Consider the following 17,614-nt stretch of genomic DNA (forward strand, 5'->3'; position numbering starts at 1 on the left):
AAAGAATGCGAGGTCAACAGTTGAAATATAGATCTTTTAAAGAAAATGATTAGGCCTGACACCTTTTTTGTATCACTCAAAATGGTAAACCCATTAGCACATGTGACATTTTATATTCCTATAATTCTAGAAAATATCTTATCCACGAAGTGAATTCAGACTATATGTTATTCAAAACATTCCCCACTGGGCCCAATTTGTCACTGTTTATAAATTCAAAATCAAAATATTTATTGACTTGCAATTCAAAATTCAGCTCCTAAATTCATCTGGGAAAATTCAAAATGAAGGATAAGACTATTTGTTTTGCAAATTCAAATGTTAGAGCCAGTAAAGTGAAAAAGAGAAAGAAAGAGTAATCCAAGTTAAAGGTCAAGTTTGGGTTTTCCCATCTATAGCTGTCAGAGGCAGGAATTGATCTCATTTTTTCTTTCTAAAACTTTTGGTTTCCTTTTTAAAAAATCAGTGTTAAACCAAATCTAAAGAACCTATGGTTTTGCCATTACTTATAGTCTTCTCAATTATATGGATTTAAATTTCTCTAAAGTTCCTAAAAATTCCAAATTCCTAAAATTATGAGATGCTTAGCCCAAAAAGTAAGCAACATTCAGCCAACCTGTAAATAAGTTTCTTCCAACTTAGAATACTTTGAGGGAAATAGTTCTCCCTGGACCCATAAAGTCCTTCCACATGGATAGAACCTCCAAGATCTTGCATGCTGGTTACAAAACCATCCAGAGACATCTTTATACCACAATGAGGCATCTAAACAAAACTTTAGTGGAAGATTTAAGTAATAAATAATATATAATTAACCATAGATATTTTGTGTTTCCTTGATGATCAGAGAAATACAAAATATTTCAGTCACTATTAAAAGTAAGAAGAAATTATTTACTTAATTAAAAAAGAGAATAATAGAAATACTCCACTAACAGATGGTGGCTCAGTGACTCTAATCACATTATTTGATCTCTCAAAGCTCTCAAGCAGCAAGGCTATAAACTATAACACAGGTGTTAATCTGCATTGTAGGGGTTTTCCCATTAGGAGTTCACTATAAAAATAAAGCCATTGGTATGATTAAGAAAAAATCTAGAAGTGTTTTAATTTCATGTTATAAATAGTTAAAATTAAAAGAAAGATAGAAGATGAGACAAATTGATAGCAGAAAAAGGGAGATAAAATATTATTAAGTGTCATATTATATTAGTCATATCCTATCCCACAGGCTAGGCAGTACAGTGTATCAAGCACTAGACCGGAAATCAAGAAAACAAATTCAAATTTGATCTCAGATACTTATTAGCTATATGACCTTAAACTACTAATTAAGCTTCTTTATGCCTCAGCTTTCTTATATATAAATTAAGGATAATAATAGCTTCTCTCAGATTGCTATAAGACTCAAATGAGATAAAAATTATTAAAAGAATTTTGGTGTTAAACCAAGTCTCAAGAATCTGTTGTTTGGTTAACATGGTCTCTTGCAAAAACAGTGTTTTACTAACTTTACAAAGTTATAAAAATGTTAACTATTATTTTTTTTTTAATTTGTTAGTTGACTACTATGCTGGACCCTGGGGAAACAAGAACAAAACCAAAAATACCCTCATAGGACTTAATTTTTTTCAACACTGACTTTTAATGTTAGAGTTAATATTGTGTACTGATGCCAAGGTAGAAGAGTGGGAAGGACTAGAAAATGGTGATTAGGTGACTTGCCCAAGGTCACACATCTAGTGTGTGAGGTCAGACTTGAACCCAAGATCTACTGTCTCTAGATCTGACTCTCATTCAATTGAGCCTCCTAGCTGCCTCTAACCTTATATTCTTTTAGGGGATATATTTTGTGTACATCATAATTTGAGGAGCGAGGAAAAAATATAAACAACTAGAAGAATAAAGAAAGGCTTCTTCTGGAGATAAAAAATAAGAAAAACTTTAATGAAAGTTAGGGATTCTAAAAAGTAAACGTGGAAAAGACGTGTGCAAACTAAATATAGGTAAGAAATTGTGAAAATACATAGTAGTAGGAGATAAAATATCAAATTTGGGGAAGAGCAAGAACATTTTGGATGGAACATGAAATATGTGAATCTTTAATAATTTTTAAAAAAGATTATTTTGACAAACAAATGTAATCAAGGTTAGAAAGAAAACAACAAATTGTGGATAATACTCTACAGAAAATTTCTCTATAAAGGTCTGATTTTTTAAAATATGTAGAGAAATAAGTTAAATTCATAAGAATATGAGTCATTCCCCAATTGACAAATGATAAAAGGATATGAAAAAGTTGTTTTTAGAAGAAAAAATGAAAATTCTCAATAATTATGTGAAAAAATGTTTTAAATCACTTGATTAGAGAAATGCAAATTAAAACAACTCTAATGTACTACCTCACACCTATCAGATTGGCCAAAAAAGGCAGCAAATGAAAGTGATCAGTGTTAGAGGGAATATGGCAAAATTGGGACACTAATATTCTGTTGGTGGAGTTGTGAACTGATCCAACCATTCTGGAGGGCAATTTGGAACTACATCCAAAGGGCCAAAAAAACTATGCATACATTTTGATTCAGTAATATTAGGACTATATCTGAATCCCAAAGATCATAAAAAAGGAGAAAGGACCTACTTGTATGAAAACATTTATTGCTGTTCTTTTTGTGGTGGTAAAGAATTGGAAATTCAGGAGATGTACATCAATTGAGGAATAACTGGACAAGTTATAGCATATTATGGTAATAGAATACTATTGTACTATAAGATGAGATGAGCAAGATGATTTCAGAAAAGGCTGGAAAAACCTACATGAACTGATGCAGAGTCAAATAACCAAAACAAGGAAAACATTATATGCAGTAAGAGCAATATTGTAAGATGATCAACTATGACAGACTTACCTATGCTCTGCAATACAATGATCCTGGACAATCCTGAAGGACTTATGACCAAGAGTGCTATCTGTCTCCAGAGAAAGAACTGTTAGAGTCAGAATGAAGGTCAACGTATGCTATCTTTCACTTTTCCTGTGTTTTTATATAGGGTTTTGGTTTTATATGAATATTCTCTTATGCCAATGACCAATATGGAAGTAAGTTTCACATGACAATGCATGTATAACCCATATAAAATTACTTGCCATCTCTAGAAGTGGATAGGGAAGAGCGGGAGACAATTCAGACCTTATAATTTTTTTAATTTTATTTAATTGATTAATTAAGGAAAATCTTCCATGGTTACATGATTTATGTTCTTTTCCTCCCCTTCTGCCATCCTCCTCCCATAGCCAATGAGCAATTCCATAGGGTTTTACATGTGTACATAGATCAAGACCTATTTCCATATTATTGATGTATGTACTAGGGTGATCATTTAGAGTCTATATTCCCAATCATATCCCCACCAGTCCATATAATCAAGCAGTTGTTTTTCTTCTGTTTCTATTCCCACAGTTCGTCCTTGATGTGGATAGTGTTCTTTCTCAAAGGTGCCTCAGAATTTTCCTGGATCATTGCATTGCTGCTAGTAGAGATGTCCATTATGTTTGATCATACCACAGTGTATCCATCTCTGTATATAAGGTTCTCCTGGTTCTTCTCCTTTCACTCTGCATCAATTCCTGGAGGTCATTCCAGTTCCTATGGAATTCCTCCAGTTCATTATTCCTTTGAGCACAATAGTATTCCATCACCAACAGATACCACAATTTGTTCAGCCATTCCCCAATCAAAGGGCATCCCCTCATTTTCCAATTTTTTACCACCACAAAGAATGCAGCTACAAATATTTTTGTACAAGTCTTTTTCCTTATTATCTCCTTGGAGTATAAACCCAGCAGTGGTATGGCTGGATCAAAGGGCAGGCAGTCTTTTAGTGCCCTTTGGGCATAGTTCCAAATTTCCCTCCAGAATGGTTGGATCAATTCACAACACCACCAGCAATGCATTAATGTCCCTATTTTTGCCACATCCCCTCCAAAATTCATCACTTTCCTTTGCTGTCATGTTAGCCAATCTTCTAGGTGTGAGGTGATACCTCAGAGTTGTTTTGATTTGCATCTCTGATTATAAGAGATTTAGAACACTTCTTCATGAGCTTTTGATTTCAGATGTTATAATTAATTTTGGAATGTATAAATTGAAAATTGTTGTTCCATATAATTGGGAAAATCAAATATCAAAAAAATATGAAGAACAAAATAAAAATGATTGATATAAAAATATCATTTTGACAGTTGTGTAGAAGATATATTGGAAAGGTCTGGAATCTTATTAGGAGGTTATTAGAAAGTCTTAGGGTGTTGACAATCCAAGGGTTCAGAAAGTGAATCATATTGGGGGCAGCTGGGTAGTTCAGTGGATTGAGAGTCAGGTCTAGAGATGGAAGGTCCTAGGTTCAAATCTGTACTCAGACACTTCCCAGCTGTGTGACCCTGGGCAAGTCATTTGATCCCCATTGCCTAGCCCTTACTGCTGTTCTGCCTTGGAAAAAATACACAGTATTGACTCCAAGATGGAAGGTAAGGGTTTAAAAAAAAAAAGAAAATGAGTAATGTGTGAGTTGTGGATTCTAGAAGACATGGGTTAACTGACTAGATGTGGAAGAGAAGTTAGTGGGAAAAGTCAAGGATGAATGTCATTGAGATGCTGGGTAAATAAAAGTAAAGTAATGCTCTTGACTCCAAGAAACAAAGTTTTGAAGAAGACTGAACTTGGAATGATATTGAATTTCATTTTAGCACTATTGAACTTACAACCCTGATAGGGTATCCAGTTAGATATGTCCACCCAGCTCAACCAAGCTGAACTTAATCCCATAAAAAGTCTTCAGAACTCAGGGAAGCCCAGGCTCCACAACCCTCCCTCTGACTGCCGGACTTTAATACAATCAAAGCCTCCAGAAGACATGGAAGCTCAAACCCCCAACAACCCTCTCCCAGAGACTGCACCCAGAGATCTTCTGTCAAAACTCTAAGAGGGGAGACTGACAGAAGCCCCTAAAACCAAAAAATAAGAGGAGAAAGAACACAGACAAATGCAGGGAGCAAAGAAGGGGTGAATATGAGCAAACAACAGAAAAAGAAGAAAGAAATTACAATAGATAACTTCTATACAGTGAACAGGACAGAGGGGGAGGGATCAGCAAACAATAAATCAGAAATCCCAGTGAATTGGATACAGGCTGTGGAAGAACTCAAAATGTAATTCAAAAAACAATTAAGAGAGGCTGAAGACAAGTTTAACAGCAAGATAAGCCATCTGGAAACAGAAAACTGTGTCTTGAAAGCCAAAATCAGCCAGCTGGAAAATGAAGCAAAGGAGATGAAAGACTAGGTAAAGAGGATGAAAGATGACCTCCATAGAAAATCAGACCAGAAAGAGAAGTATGACCAAAAATCCAGGAATGAAATTCAGTTTTTAAGAACCAGAATACAACAACTCGAATTAGGTGACCTCACAAGGCAGCAGGACACTATAAAACAAAACCAAAAGAATGAAAAAATTGAGGAAAATATGAAGCATCTCATTCACAAAACAGAGGATTTAGAAAATTGTTTGAGGAGAGACAATTTAAGAATCATTGGTCTACCAGAAGACCATGACAAAAGAAAAATCCTGGACACAGTACTACAGGAAATTATTCAAAAAAGCTTCCCCAATATTGTAGAACAAGAGGGAAAAGTGGAGATTGAAAGAATCCACAGATCACCTCCTGTACTTAATCCCCAACTGACAACACCCAGGAATGTTATAGCCAAATTCAAGAACTATCAGACCAAAGAAAAAATATTACAAGCTGCCAAGAAGTCATTCAGACACCATGCAACCACAATGAGAATAACGTAGGATTTGGCTGCATCCACACTGAAGGACCAAAAGGCACGGAATATGATATTCAGAAAAGCAAGGGAACTAGGTCTGCAACCAAGAATCAACTACCCAGCAAAACATACTATATTCTTACAGGGGAAAGTGTGGTCATTCAACAAAATAGAAGAATTCCAAGAATTTTCAAAGAAAAGACCAGACCTGAACAGAAAATTTGATGTCCAAGCACAGAACTCAAGAGAGTCATCAAAAGGTAATTAAAAAGATGGAAAAAAGAAAAACAAAACAAAACAAATTTTAAGAGACTCAATAACTTAAAATTATATGTATCCCTATAAAAAAGGGGTCATTGGTAACTCTTAAAAATTGTGGTTATCACCTGGGCAACTAGAAGAATTACACTTAGAGGGAACAGTGACAAACTGTATAGGATGAAAGGACAAGACATAAATAGGTATATAGATATATGCATGCATAAATACATACATATGACTGTGTATATGTATACACACACATATATATACATACATACACATATACATACATATATATATGTATGTATATATATATACAACTAGAGCTAAAAAGGGGTTAGTACTAAAAGAAATGGGAAAAGAAATAAATGGAGGTAAATTTATATGTCACAAAGAAGCTCAGGGAGGGAGAGGGGAGAACATCAATACAATGGAAGGGTAAAGCAGTTGGAGATAGGAAGAACTCAACTCTTACATGCTTTGAAATTGGCCCAAAGAGGGAAGAACAATCCAATCCATTGGGGCAGAGAATAGATTTGCGCCCTACAGGGGAATAGAAGGGTAAAAAACGGACTAGTGGGGAGGGAAGCAGTACAAGGGAGGGAAAGGGTGGGGGGAAATTTTTAAAAGACTACAGGGGAAAATAAGGGCGGGAATAAGAAGGGAAGGGGGTAGAAAGGGAAGTAAAATAAGGGTGGGGACTAGGGGGACTGATTAAAAACATACATTGGTGTAGAAGGAAATAGTGAAAGAAGAAAAGGCAGGACCAGGAGTAGAAATCAAAATGCTGGGAAACACACAGCTAATAATCATAACTCTGAATGTGAATGGAATGAACTCACCCATAAAACTCAAGCGAATAGCAGAGTAGATTAGAGTCTAAAACCCTATCATATGCTGTCTACAAGAAACACACATGAGGAAGATAGATACACATAGGGTGAAAGTAAGAGGATGGAGCCAAATCTATTGAGCATCAACTGATAAAAAGAAGGCAGGAGTCACAATCATGATATCTGACAAAGCTAAAGTAAAATTATATCCCATTAAAAGACATAGGAAAGGTAATTACATCCTGATAAAAGGCAGTATAGACAATGAGTAAATAGCCGTACTCAACATGTATGCACTAAATGGCATAGCATCCAAATTTCTAAAGGAGAAACTAGTGGAGCTCAAAGATGAAATAGATAGAAAAACTATACTAGTGGGAAACCTAAACCTTCCTCTATCTGAACTAGGTAAACAAACCAAAAAATAAATAAGAAAGAGCTGAGAGAAGTGAATGAAATCTTAGGAAAAATTAGTTAGTAGATATGTGGATAAAAATAAATAGGGGAAAAAAGGAACATACCTTCTTTTCAGCAGCACATGGTACATTCACAAAAATTGACCATGTATTAGGGCATAAAAACATTGCAAACAAGTGCAAAAGAGCAGAAATAATAAATGCAACCTTCTCAGATCACAATGCAATGAAAATAATAATTAGTAAGGGTACATGGAGAGGTAAATCAAAAATTAATTGGAAATTAAACAATATTATTCTCCAAAACCAGTTAGTTTAAGAAAAAATCATAGAAACAATTAATAACTTCACTGAAGAAAATGATAATGATGAGGTATCCTTTCAAAACCTATGCGATTCAGCCAAAGCAGTACTCAGGGAGAAATTTATATCCTTGAGTTCATATATTAGCAAATTAAGAAGGGCAGAGGTGAATGAATTGGGCATGCAAATTAAAAAACTAGAAGGCAAACAAATTAAAAATCCTCACATGAAGACTAAATTAGAGATCCAAAAAATCAAAGGAGAAATTTATAAAATTGAAAGTCAAAGAACTATTGATTTATTAAATAAGACTAGAAGCTGGTACTTTGAAAAAAAATAAAATGGACAAAGTACTAGTCAGTCTAATTTAAAAAAAAAAAGGAAAGAAAAAAACCAAATTGACAGTATCCAAATGAAAAGGGAGACCTCACCTCTAATGAAGAGGAAATTAAAGCAATCATTAAAAACTACTCTGCCCAATTATATGGCAAAAAATATGGCAATCTAGGTGATGTGGATGAATACTTACAAAAATATAAATAGCCTAGACTAACAGAGGAAGAAGTAAATTACCTAAACAACCCCATATCAGAAAAAGAAATTGAACAAACCATCAAAGAACTCCCTAAGAAAAAATCCCCAGGTCCAGATGGATTCACAAATGAATTCTATCAAACATTCAAAGAACAACTAATCCCAATATTACGCAAACTATTTGACAGAATAAGCAAAGAAGGAGTTCTACCAAATTCTTTTTATGACAAAAACATAGTACTTATCCCAAAGCCAGGCAGGTCAAAAACAGAGAAAGAAAAGTATAGACCAATCTCCTTAATGAATATAAATGCAAAAGTCTTAAATAGGATACTAGCAAAAAGACTTCAGCAAGTGATCACGAGGGTTATTCACTATGACCAGGTAGGATTCATAACAGGAATGCAAGGATGGTTCATTATTAGGAAAACCGTCCACCTAATTGACCATATCAACAAGCAAACCAACAAAAATCACATGAATATCTCAATAGATGCAGAGAAAGCCTTTGATAAAATACAAAACCTATTCCTATTGAAAACACTAGAAAGTATAGGAATAGAAGGGCCTTTCTTAAAAATAATAAACAGCATATATCTAAAACCATCAGCAAACATCATCTGCAATGGGGGTAAACTAGAAGCCTTCCCAATAAGATCAGGTGTGAAACAAGGATGCCCATTATCATTTCTATTATTTAACATTGCACTAGAAAAACTAGCAGTAACAATTAGAGAAGAAAAAGAAATTGAAGGTATTAGAATTGGCAATGAGGAGACCAAGCTATCACTCTTCGTGGATGATATGATGGTTTACTTAAAGAATCCTAGAGAATCAACCAAAAAGCTAGTCAAAACAATCAATAATTTTAGCAAAGTTGCAGGATACAAAATAAACCCACAAAAGTCATCAGCATTTTTATACATCTCCAACCTGTTTCAGCAGCAAGAATTAGAAAGAGAAATTCCACTTAAAATCACCCTAGACAAAATAAAATACTTAGGAATCTATCTGCCGAGACAAACAGAGGAACTATATGGACACAACTACAAAACACTCTCCACACAATTAAAACTAGATCTAAACAACTGGAAAAACATTGATTGCTCATGGATGGGAAGAGCTAACATAATAAAAATGACAATCCTATCCAAATTAATCTACTTATTTAGTGCCATACCCATTGAACTACCAAAAAACTTCTTTACTGAATTAGAAAAAACATAACAATCAATTAGAAGAACAAAAGATCAAGGATATCCAGGAAAATCATGAAAAAAAATGCAAAGGAAGGAGGACTTTCAGTCCCAGATTTCAAATTATACTATAAAGCAGTGGATATCAAAACAATTTGGTACTGGTTAAGAGACAGAAAAGAGGATCAGTGGAATATGCTTGGGGTAAATGACCTCAGCAAGACAGTATATGATAAAACCCAAAGATCACAGTTTTGGCGACCAAAACCCACTTTTTGATTGGAAGACAGTGTGGGAGAGATTAGGTTAAGATCAACATCTCACACCCTACACCCAGAAAAACTCAAAATGGGTGAATGACCTGAATATAAAGAAGGAAACTATAAGCAAATTGGGCGAACACAGAATAGTATACTTGTCAGATCTTTGGGAAAGGAAAGACTTTAAAACCAAGCAAGAGCTAGGAAAAAACCACAAAAGGTAAAATCAATAATTTTGATTACATTAAATTAAAAAGTTTTTGTACAAACAAAATGAATGCATCCAAAATTAGAAGGGAAGCATCAAATTGGGAAACAATTTTTATTACACAAACCTCTGACAAAGGTCTAATTATTCAAATTTATAAAGAGGTAAACCACTTGTGCAAAAAATCAAGCCATTCTCCAACTGAAAAATGGGCAAGGGACATGAATAGGCAATTTTCAGATAAAGAAATCAAAACTATTAATAAGCACAAGAAAAAGTGTTCTAAATCTCTTATAATCAGAGAAATGCAAATCAAAACAACTCTGAGGCATCACCTCACACCTAGCAGATTGACTAATATGACAGCAAAGGAAAGTAATGAATGTTGGAGGGGATGTGGCAAAGTAGGGACATTAATTCATTGCTGGTGGAGTTGTGAATTGATCCAACCATTCTGGAGGGCAATTTGGAACTATGCCCAAAGGGCGATAAAAGACTGTCTGCCCTATGATCCAGCCATAGCACTACTGGGTTTGTACCCCAAAGAGATAATAAGGAAAAAAAACATGTACAAAAATATTCATAGCTGCGCTCTTTGTGGTGGCAAAAAGTTGGAAAATGAGGGGATGCCCTTCAATTGGGGAATGGTTGAACAAATTGTGGTATATGTTGGTATTAGAATACTATCGTGCTCAAAGGAATAATAAAGTAGAGGAATTCCATGTAGACTGGAACAACCTCTAGGAAGTGATGCAGAGCGAAAGGAGCAGAACCAGGAAATCATTATACACAGAGACTGATACACTGTGGTACAATCAAATGTAACAGACTTCTCAATTAGTGGCAATGCAATGACCCTGAACAACTCGGAGGAACCTACGAGAAAAACTACTATCCACATCCAGAGGAAAAACTGTGGGAGCAGAAACCCTGAAGAAAAACAACTGCTTGAATACATGGGTCTAGGGGATATGGTTGGGGATGTAGACTGTGAATGAATATCCTAGTGTAAACAACAACATGGAAATAGGTTCCGATTAAGGACACAAGTAATACCCAATGAAATTGGGCATTGGCTGCTGGAAGAGAGGGTGGAGGGGAAGGAGAGAGATAATGTGATTATTGTAACCAAAGAATAATGTTCTAAATTGACTAAATAAACTTATTCCAATGGAAAAATATATATATAGATTAAAACAACAACAACAACAACAACTTTCCTAGCCTTGCAAGAGGAGCTGAGGAGCAGAATTGGATTCTATCAAGAAAGAACATAAATTGGAATATGCACTATGACTTGACCAACACAGGTATATGGGCTTCATAAGTCAGGTCTTCTCAGGTCTTTCTTTTAATTAATCTCTCTTTTCCCTTCAATTTAATCATAGAATGGTTGGTGTTTGGATCTGTCCTACCTTTCTTCTTTTACTCAGCAAGCAATAGTAGGGAACATCATGACTCCTCAACTACTTTGTAGATAGAAGTGGATAGAAAATGCTTTTCTGGAAGCCACAGAACAGTCAATGGTTTTGTTGTGGTGAGGGTTTAGGGATCATTTGGACCCAGGAAGACTAATCTATAGCCTATTTCCCCTTAGAATTAATTGTATACTTTATGCTATAACTAAGGAGTCTATTTTCATTATGAGTCATTTAATAGAGTTGCATCTTTCTCCCATAATAGAAATATCCTCTGGAATAATACTAACAAATACTACTCTTATATTACTATTATGTATACATATATATATATATATATACTATTATATATACTATTATATATTATACTATTATATAAGGTTGTCATCACAATTTAGATTCCTTAGAATTTTGCTTATAATTTACCTACCTTGTCATTTTCATTAAATAATTCTTTCTTGACCAAAATTATACCTTTTTGTTGTGGAGTTCAGCTTCCAGGATGCTAATGCCATGAATGGGTGAATGGATAGACAGATGATTTATAGATAGACTGATAAATAGAAGATAGATAGATAGATAGATAGATAGATAGATAGATAGATAGATAGATAGATGTATGGATAGGCAGAAAGATATGTATCATATTATGAGTGCAGGCTACCAATAGACTTGAAATGTGTCGAGCTCTACAGTAGGTCACAGAAAATGCTAGCTGTGCTATCTCAAAATTTTCCTCTATTTCCAGTTCAATAAAAGGACAATGGACAAAAGGACAAACAGCAAAAGTTTTAGTAAATCAGATACTTGCCACAATCTAATGGAAAAATTATTAATGATTTGAACAGTCCCAAAATTGTGTTGGCTTTCTTCAAAGATAGTTATTCCGGGGGCAGCTGGGTAGCTCAGTGGATTGAGAGCCAGGCCTAGAGACGGGAGGTCCTAGGTTCAAATCTGGCCTCAGACACTTCCCAGTTGTGTGACCCTGGGCAAGTCACTTGACCCCCATTGCCTAGCCCTTACCACTCTTCTGCCTTGGAGCCAATACACAGTATTGACTCCAAGACGGAAAGTAAGGGTTTAAAAAAAAAAAGATAGTTATTCCCTGTCTTAGATATCTGAAAAGAGATTGTATGATCACTTGTCAAGGGTATTTTGTAGACCAAGTCTAGCTTAGTGCCTTGCACATAAAAGGTACTTAATAAATATTTATCAAATTTATGCTTTAGGGAAAGTGTTCATAAAATAATATTTTAGGTCCATTTGGTTTCATGCAACCTATGTTTTAATTTATTGTTTTCAGATGTTTATGAAAATGTCTTTGTATAAAAAGTTACAGTTGAAATTAAATTATAAAAATTTAGTTTATCTTGCTTTCTGAATGACTCTCTAGACATGCTTAATAATGGCTAAACCACTGTTTGTTTCCCCAGAATTTAGCCCTAAAGGCCTTCTAAAAACAAATTGGCCAGGGCAGTATAATATTTGTTTTCTAAAGTAATCATAAACGTCCCCAGGAGCACTATCTATTGATAAAACTCATGGATTTTAAGGTTCTCCTGTGCTGTGCCTTTATTACAATTTTGATTTTCAGTCTTATTCTTGCTCATTAAACTGATTGCTTTCTGTTCTTTGGTTTGTGTTTTTTACAGACCTATATCTGTAGAATTTTTTTAACCTAAAGAATTATTCATTTTATTTATCACCTTAATCAATTATTTTTCACTTCAGGTATCTACCCCCCCCAAGATGTACTGTGTGAACAGTTGGAAGTAGCACATGTATACTTATGTATTTTTTTCAGATTATTTATACAATGTAGCACAAAATACTAAGTTTATTCTCAACCAGAAAGCATGCAATAAAAAAGGGGGAAACTATATCCAGAATGTAATTGGACAGGGGCCAAATCACATCACTCATTCTCCAGTAGTACTAATTGATTTAGACTTTGTTTTTACACTCCTATTGTGACTCAAATAATCAATTAATAATCTGTTATTATTTGCTTTCTGGGTAACAAATTAATTGCTTAATTAAACTCGTCTTTTCTTTTTTAAGATGCACAAAGACAATCTACTTTAAAGTTGTTTATGTAACTTTACATTTCATTTTTTAAATTTTATTTTGGTGTGATAAGTTTCAGGGAAGCAAATATTTGCATCATTTGCATTAGAAGTCCCAAAATGTGGAAACTGGAAATTCTCTATGGAAACTATACTCTTCCAGACTTCAAGTAACAAATTTTAGAACAATAATAATAGTGGTTACTTCTTTTTTATGTAATTAACTGATCCAATACAGAACTATAAGATTAAATATATTGTTCATATAACTCAAAGCTACAACTGAAAAATTTTATTCAGCTACATGAAAAGGGCAAAGCCAACTGTTTATCTTGCTATCAATCTGCATAGTTGAAAGATTCCTTCTACAAGAAGTCTGGCTATAGCCTGCAAAAATCAGCCAAGGAATTTTTCCATTGATTTGCAACACTAATTCTCAATACAATAAAGCCTTAAAATGATTCACCAGTAAATTAACATATGAAACAAACAATTTCATCATATTATCCTTATCAATTTTATCAAAGTCATGGGGATACTAAAAATATTTGTTGTTGTTGTTGTTGTTATTGTTTAGTCATTTCATCCTTGTCTGACTCTTTGTAACCCAATTTTGGGGTTTTCTTGACAAAGATGCTAGTTGGCCATTTTCTTCTCCAGTTCAATTTAGCAATGAGGAAACTGAGACAAAGTTAAGTGACTTACCTAGGGTCACACAGCTATTAAGTGACTGAAGTCAGAAATCTTCCTTACTCCAAGTTCAGTACTCTATCCACTGAGCCAGCTAAATATATCCACTTAAAAAAATATGTGCATAGTAACGCATAGTTAAAAAATAAGAACATATTGACATTGCATTTTCTATATACTCCAGTAAATTGTGTGGCTTTGAAGGCTTGTTCTGCTATAAAAATAATTAGTAGTCAAAAGATTATGGGCAACAATGGTCAATAAAACATAAGTATCAGCTGATATTTGATTCATGAAACTGAATAAATCCCACCATTAGGTAAATAATCAGGAACTGTAGATCTGTGGAAGACATAAAGAATTCTCTGGGTCATCATTTCTAAGGTGAAGATACAAACTTTAATTGTAGAAATTAATGCTGGAGGTCTTTATAGGTTTTTGACAGCTAATTAGCATAGGTCATTAACAAGGGAGAAAATGCATAGTATGATGGAAACATGCTAGAGTGTTTATATATATATATTTGCTCTAGGATATGATTTTTAGAAAAAGCTAGACCCAGTTAGTAAATGAAGAGTGTCTAAGATCTCAATAATAATTGGTAAAATGATATCACATATATCCTAGAGTATATATATATATGTATATATATATATGAATATATATATATAATAGAATTCAGTAACAAACCTTTGGAACCTCTGATATGAAGTCATAAGTTCCAATGCAAGGTTAACACAAAAAAGGTAGTTTAGCCTCCAGAACTATCATACTACTTTATAGGAGGGGTTAGGGCAAAGTAACCTTTCTTGGCTCTAATACTCTGGGGACCGTGTAATTGGCATAAATCTTGAGAGGCTCAAACAACACCCAGACATGCCAAGGTTTGGGGGGATTTTTCCCATGCTCTCATCAGGTCAGCTGTGCACTCACCATTCCAAATAAGCACAGCTCCTTTTACATGGGTTTCAGCTTCCCTAAAGAACTACACAAACCCGAATATTCCTCTAATAGCTCTTAATCTACTTAGTTACTATAATATTCTAATATACCAAACTATATCCTTTCTAATACTGTGACTAATACTCTATTGTTATCATTGATATTGTATACACTCTTCATTTACTAACTGGATTTAGCTTTTTCTAAAAATCATAGTTACAGTTAGCTACCTAAAAGATTATTTGTGATAAAAGCAATCAAAAACAATTTTCCTTTTATCTAGGATTTAGTTTCTTCCTTCTCACAGCACAGGGTATGGGATCAGTTCCAGGATTTGATCATTTGATGCTCCTCTAGCCAGTGCTTTTGATGTCCTGTCAGTGGTGTCATCAGCTGCTTCCCACTGTGGGTAGCTGATTTGTGAAGCAAGGAAGAAGATGGCAAAAGCCAGACTGAGGTGGAGAGTAGCCCTCTTTTCCCTACTCTCTATGACTCTTCTGCTCCACCCCAGGCTGTGACACTCAAGTTCAAGTTTCCTAGAGCTGGAGTTTATTTATCCCTCACTCTCTCTATGTGAAGAGTTCTTAGATTTCAAGGTTCATGAACTGGGATGGGGAAAAAATACCTTCATTTTGGCTAACCTCTAGACGAAATCTAGCACTTTCTTCAATGATGAACTTAAAAATAAAGAAAAAAAACATCCTCCTGAGAAGGGGTCTTTAAATTTCATGAGTCTGTCAAAAGGTTCTCAGATACAGAACAAAATTATAACTCCGAACTCTGAATTCTTTTCTTTTCCAGACACTTCTCTCTTGCTGATACATCTTGTCCCTTCAACTTGTATGCCTTTCACTCCCCACTCTTAAAAGAGCAGACAATTACAAATGGGGATAGCAAAAATAATTTATTAATGTCCAGAGTTCTGCCAGCACCCTACTTTGAAGTTTGCTTATCGTTAGAATATTTAATCTGAAATTTACAGACACACAAAGTAAAAAGTTTAAATTTACTAGGTTTCTCATTAAAATAATAACACTATTATTAATGAAGAGGGAGCCAGTGTTTGCCCTGTATGAATTCTTTAGCTCTAGATAATATGGAACTTAATAGGTTGAAACGACATCTTGAAAATGTGTATACAACATAGATAGTAGAGTTAAGAAATTGATTCCAGGGGACAGCTGGGTAGCTCAGTGGATTGAGTGTCAGGCCTAGAGACGGGAGGTCCTAGGTTCAAGTCTGGCCTCAGACACTTCCCAGCTGTGTGACCCTGGGCAAGTCACTTGACCCCCATTGCCTAGCCCTTACCACTCTTTCTGCCTTGGAGCCAATACACAGTATTGACTCCAAGACAGAAGGTAAGGGTTTAAAAAAAAAATTGATTCCAGAGAAAAATAGAGGTTTTTAATTAGCAAAAAGCTCACCTTTTTTTCAAAATAATGTCTGTGATATAAAAATAATTTCTTGTGTTATGTAAATTTGAGCAACTTAAAATTAAGGAATTTTAAAAATGAAAAACATATAAATATCCTCATTAAATAGAAAAATGTTTATGCTCTTTATAGCTTCTAATGTAGTCAAATTGATGGTTGACAAAGAAGCTTTACATGATTCCATTTTCCAATAATCTAGTGTAAAGGAGAATTACCTTATTTGTATTTTTTTAAAAAGACCTTTATAATACATCAGTTGAGTGATTAAAATTTCCTCTTGCATTGGAAGATACTTAGATTGCATATGTAATGCAAGATTATCTGTGTACAGTATATTTTGGAAGACAAAGTTAGAGATGTAACTTTTTAGCCCTATTAATGGTAGTGTCACATCATGAGATACATTTTACAAAGAAAATGATATAATGTGGTTGATTTATTTAAGACTCTTCATTGACTCACTGAATGACACAATTAAATTCAGGTCTCCTTACAGCTGTACTCCAAAATGTGGTTTTTCATGAAATTTAGACACATTACTCACTTCAAAGATAACTATTCATATCAAGAAAGATGATTAGGGAGCTATATATGATTTTCAGCTCAGTACAAGAGTAATCAACTTTGTAAAAGAGGTAGCCCATTTAAACAGAAACTTGAATTTATAGCAGCATAAAGCATAGAGCACCTTAGATTCTTAGAAAATACTTTAGACTTTTTCTAGCTAAAGTACTTTAAAAGATATTTGAGCTGAAATAAGAAATGGCCATTTTTCTTAGTAATAATATTAAAGATGAAGCAAATTCACTTCTATCAAAATTTTCCTTCTCAATCTTGACATTTGGATGAAATTTTTGAAAAACTCTTACCCTAAATAAATCAGTGCAGCATCTTCAGATTTATATTATGATCCATCAAGATAGTGACTACATTTGGGAAAAAGTTAGATCTGGGGATAATACATTTACAAAACAATATTTTTTTCTGGACCTGGGATTTCACTGGTATAGATGTCTTTGAGGAAGGCAAGTCATCAACTCTTCTGCTATTTATAGTCTTAAGAGAATTGCCCTGGACAAGGTGAGTCAGAGTTTCAATAACTCACCTACAGTTATACTGCTAGTTTATGTTAAAATCTATGCTTGAATCCAAGTTTTCTTGAATATGAACCCAGCTCACCATCCACTATGCCATTGGCACTCACACTTTTTGATCTCAGGATTC

The sequence above is a fragment of the Monodelphis domestica genome, chromosome 3 (genome assembly GCF_027887165.1).
Source record: "Monodelphis domestica isolate mMonDom1 chromosome 3, mMonDom1.pri, whole genome shotgun sequence".
NCBI lineage: Eukaryota > Metazoa > Chordata > Mammalia > Didelphimorphia > Didelphidae > Monodelphis > Monodelphis domestica.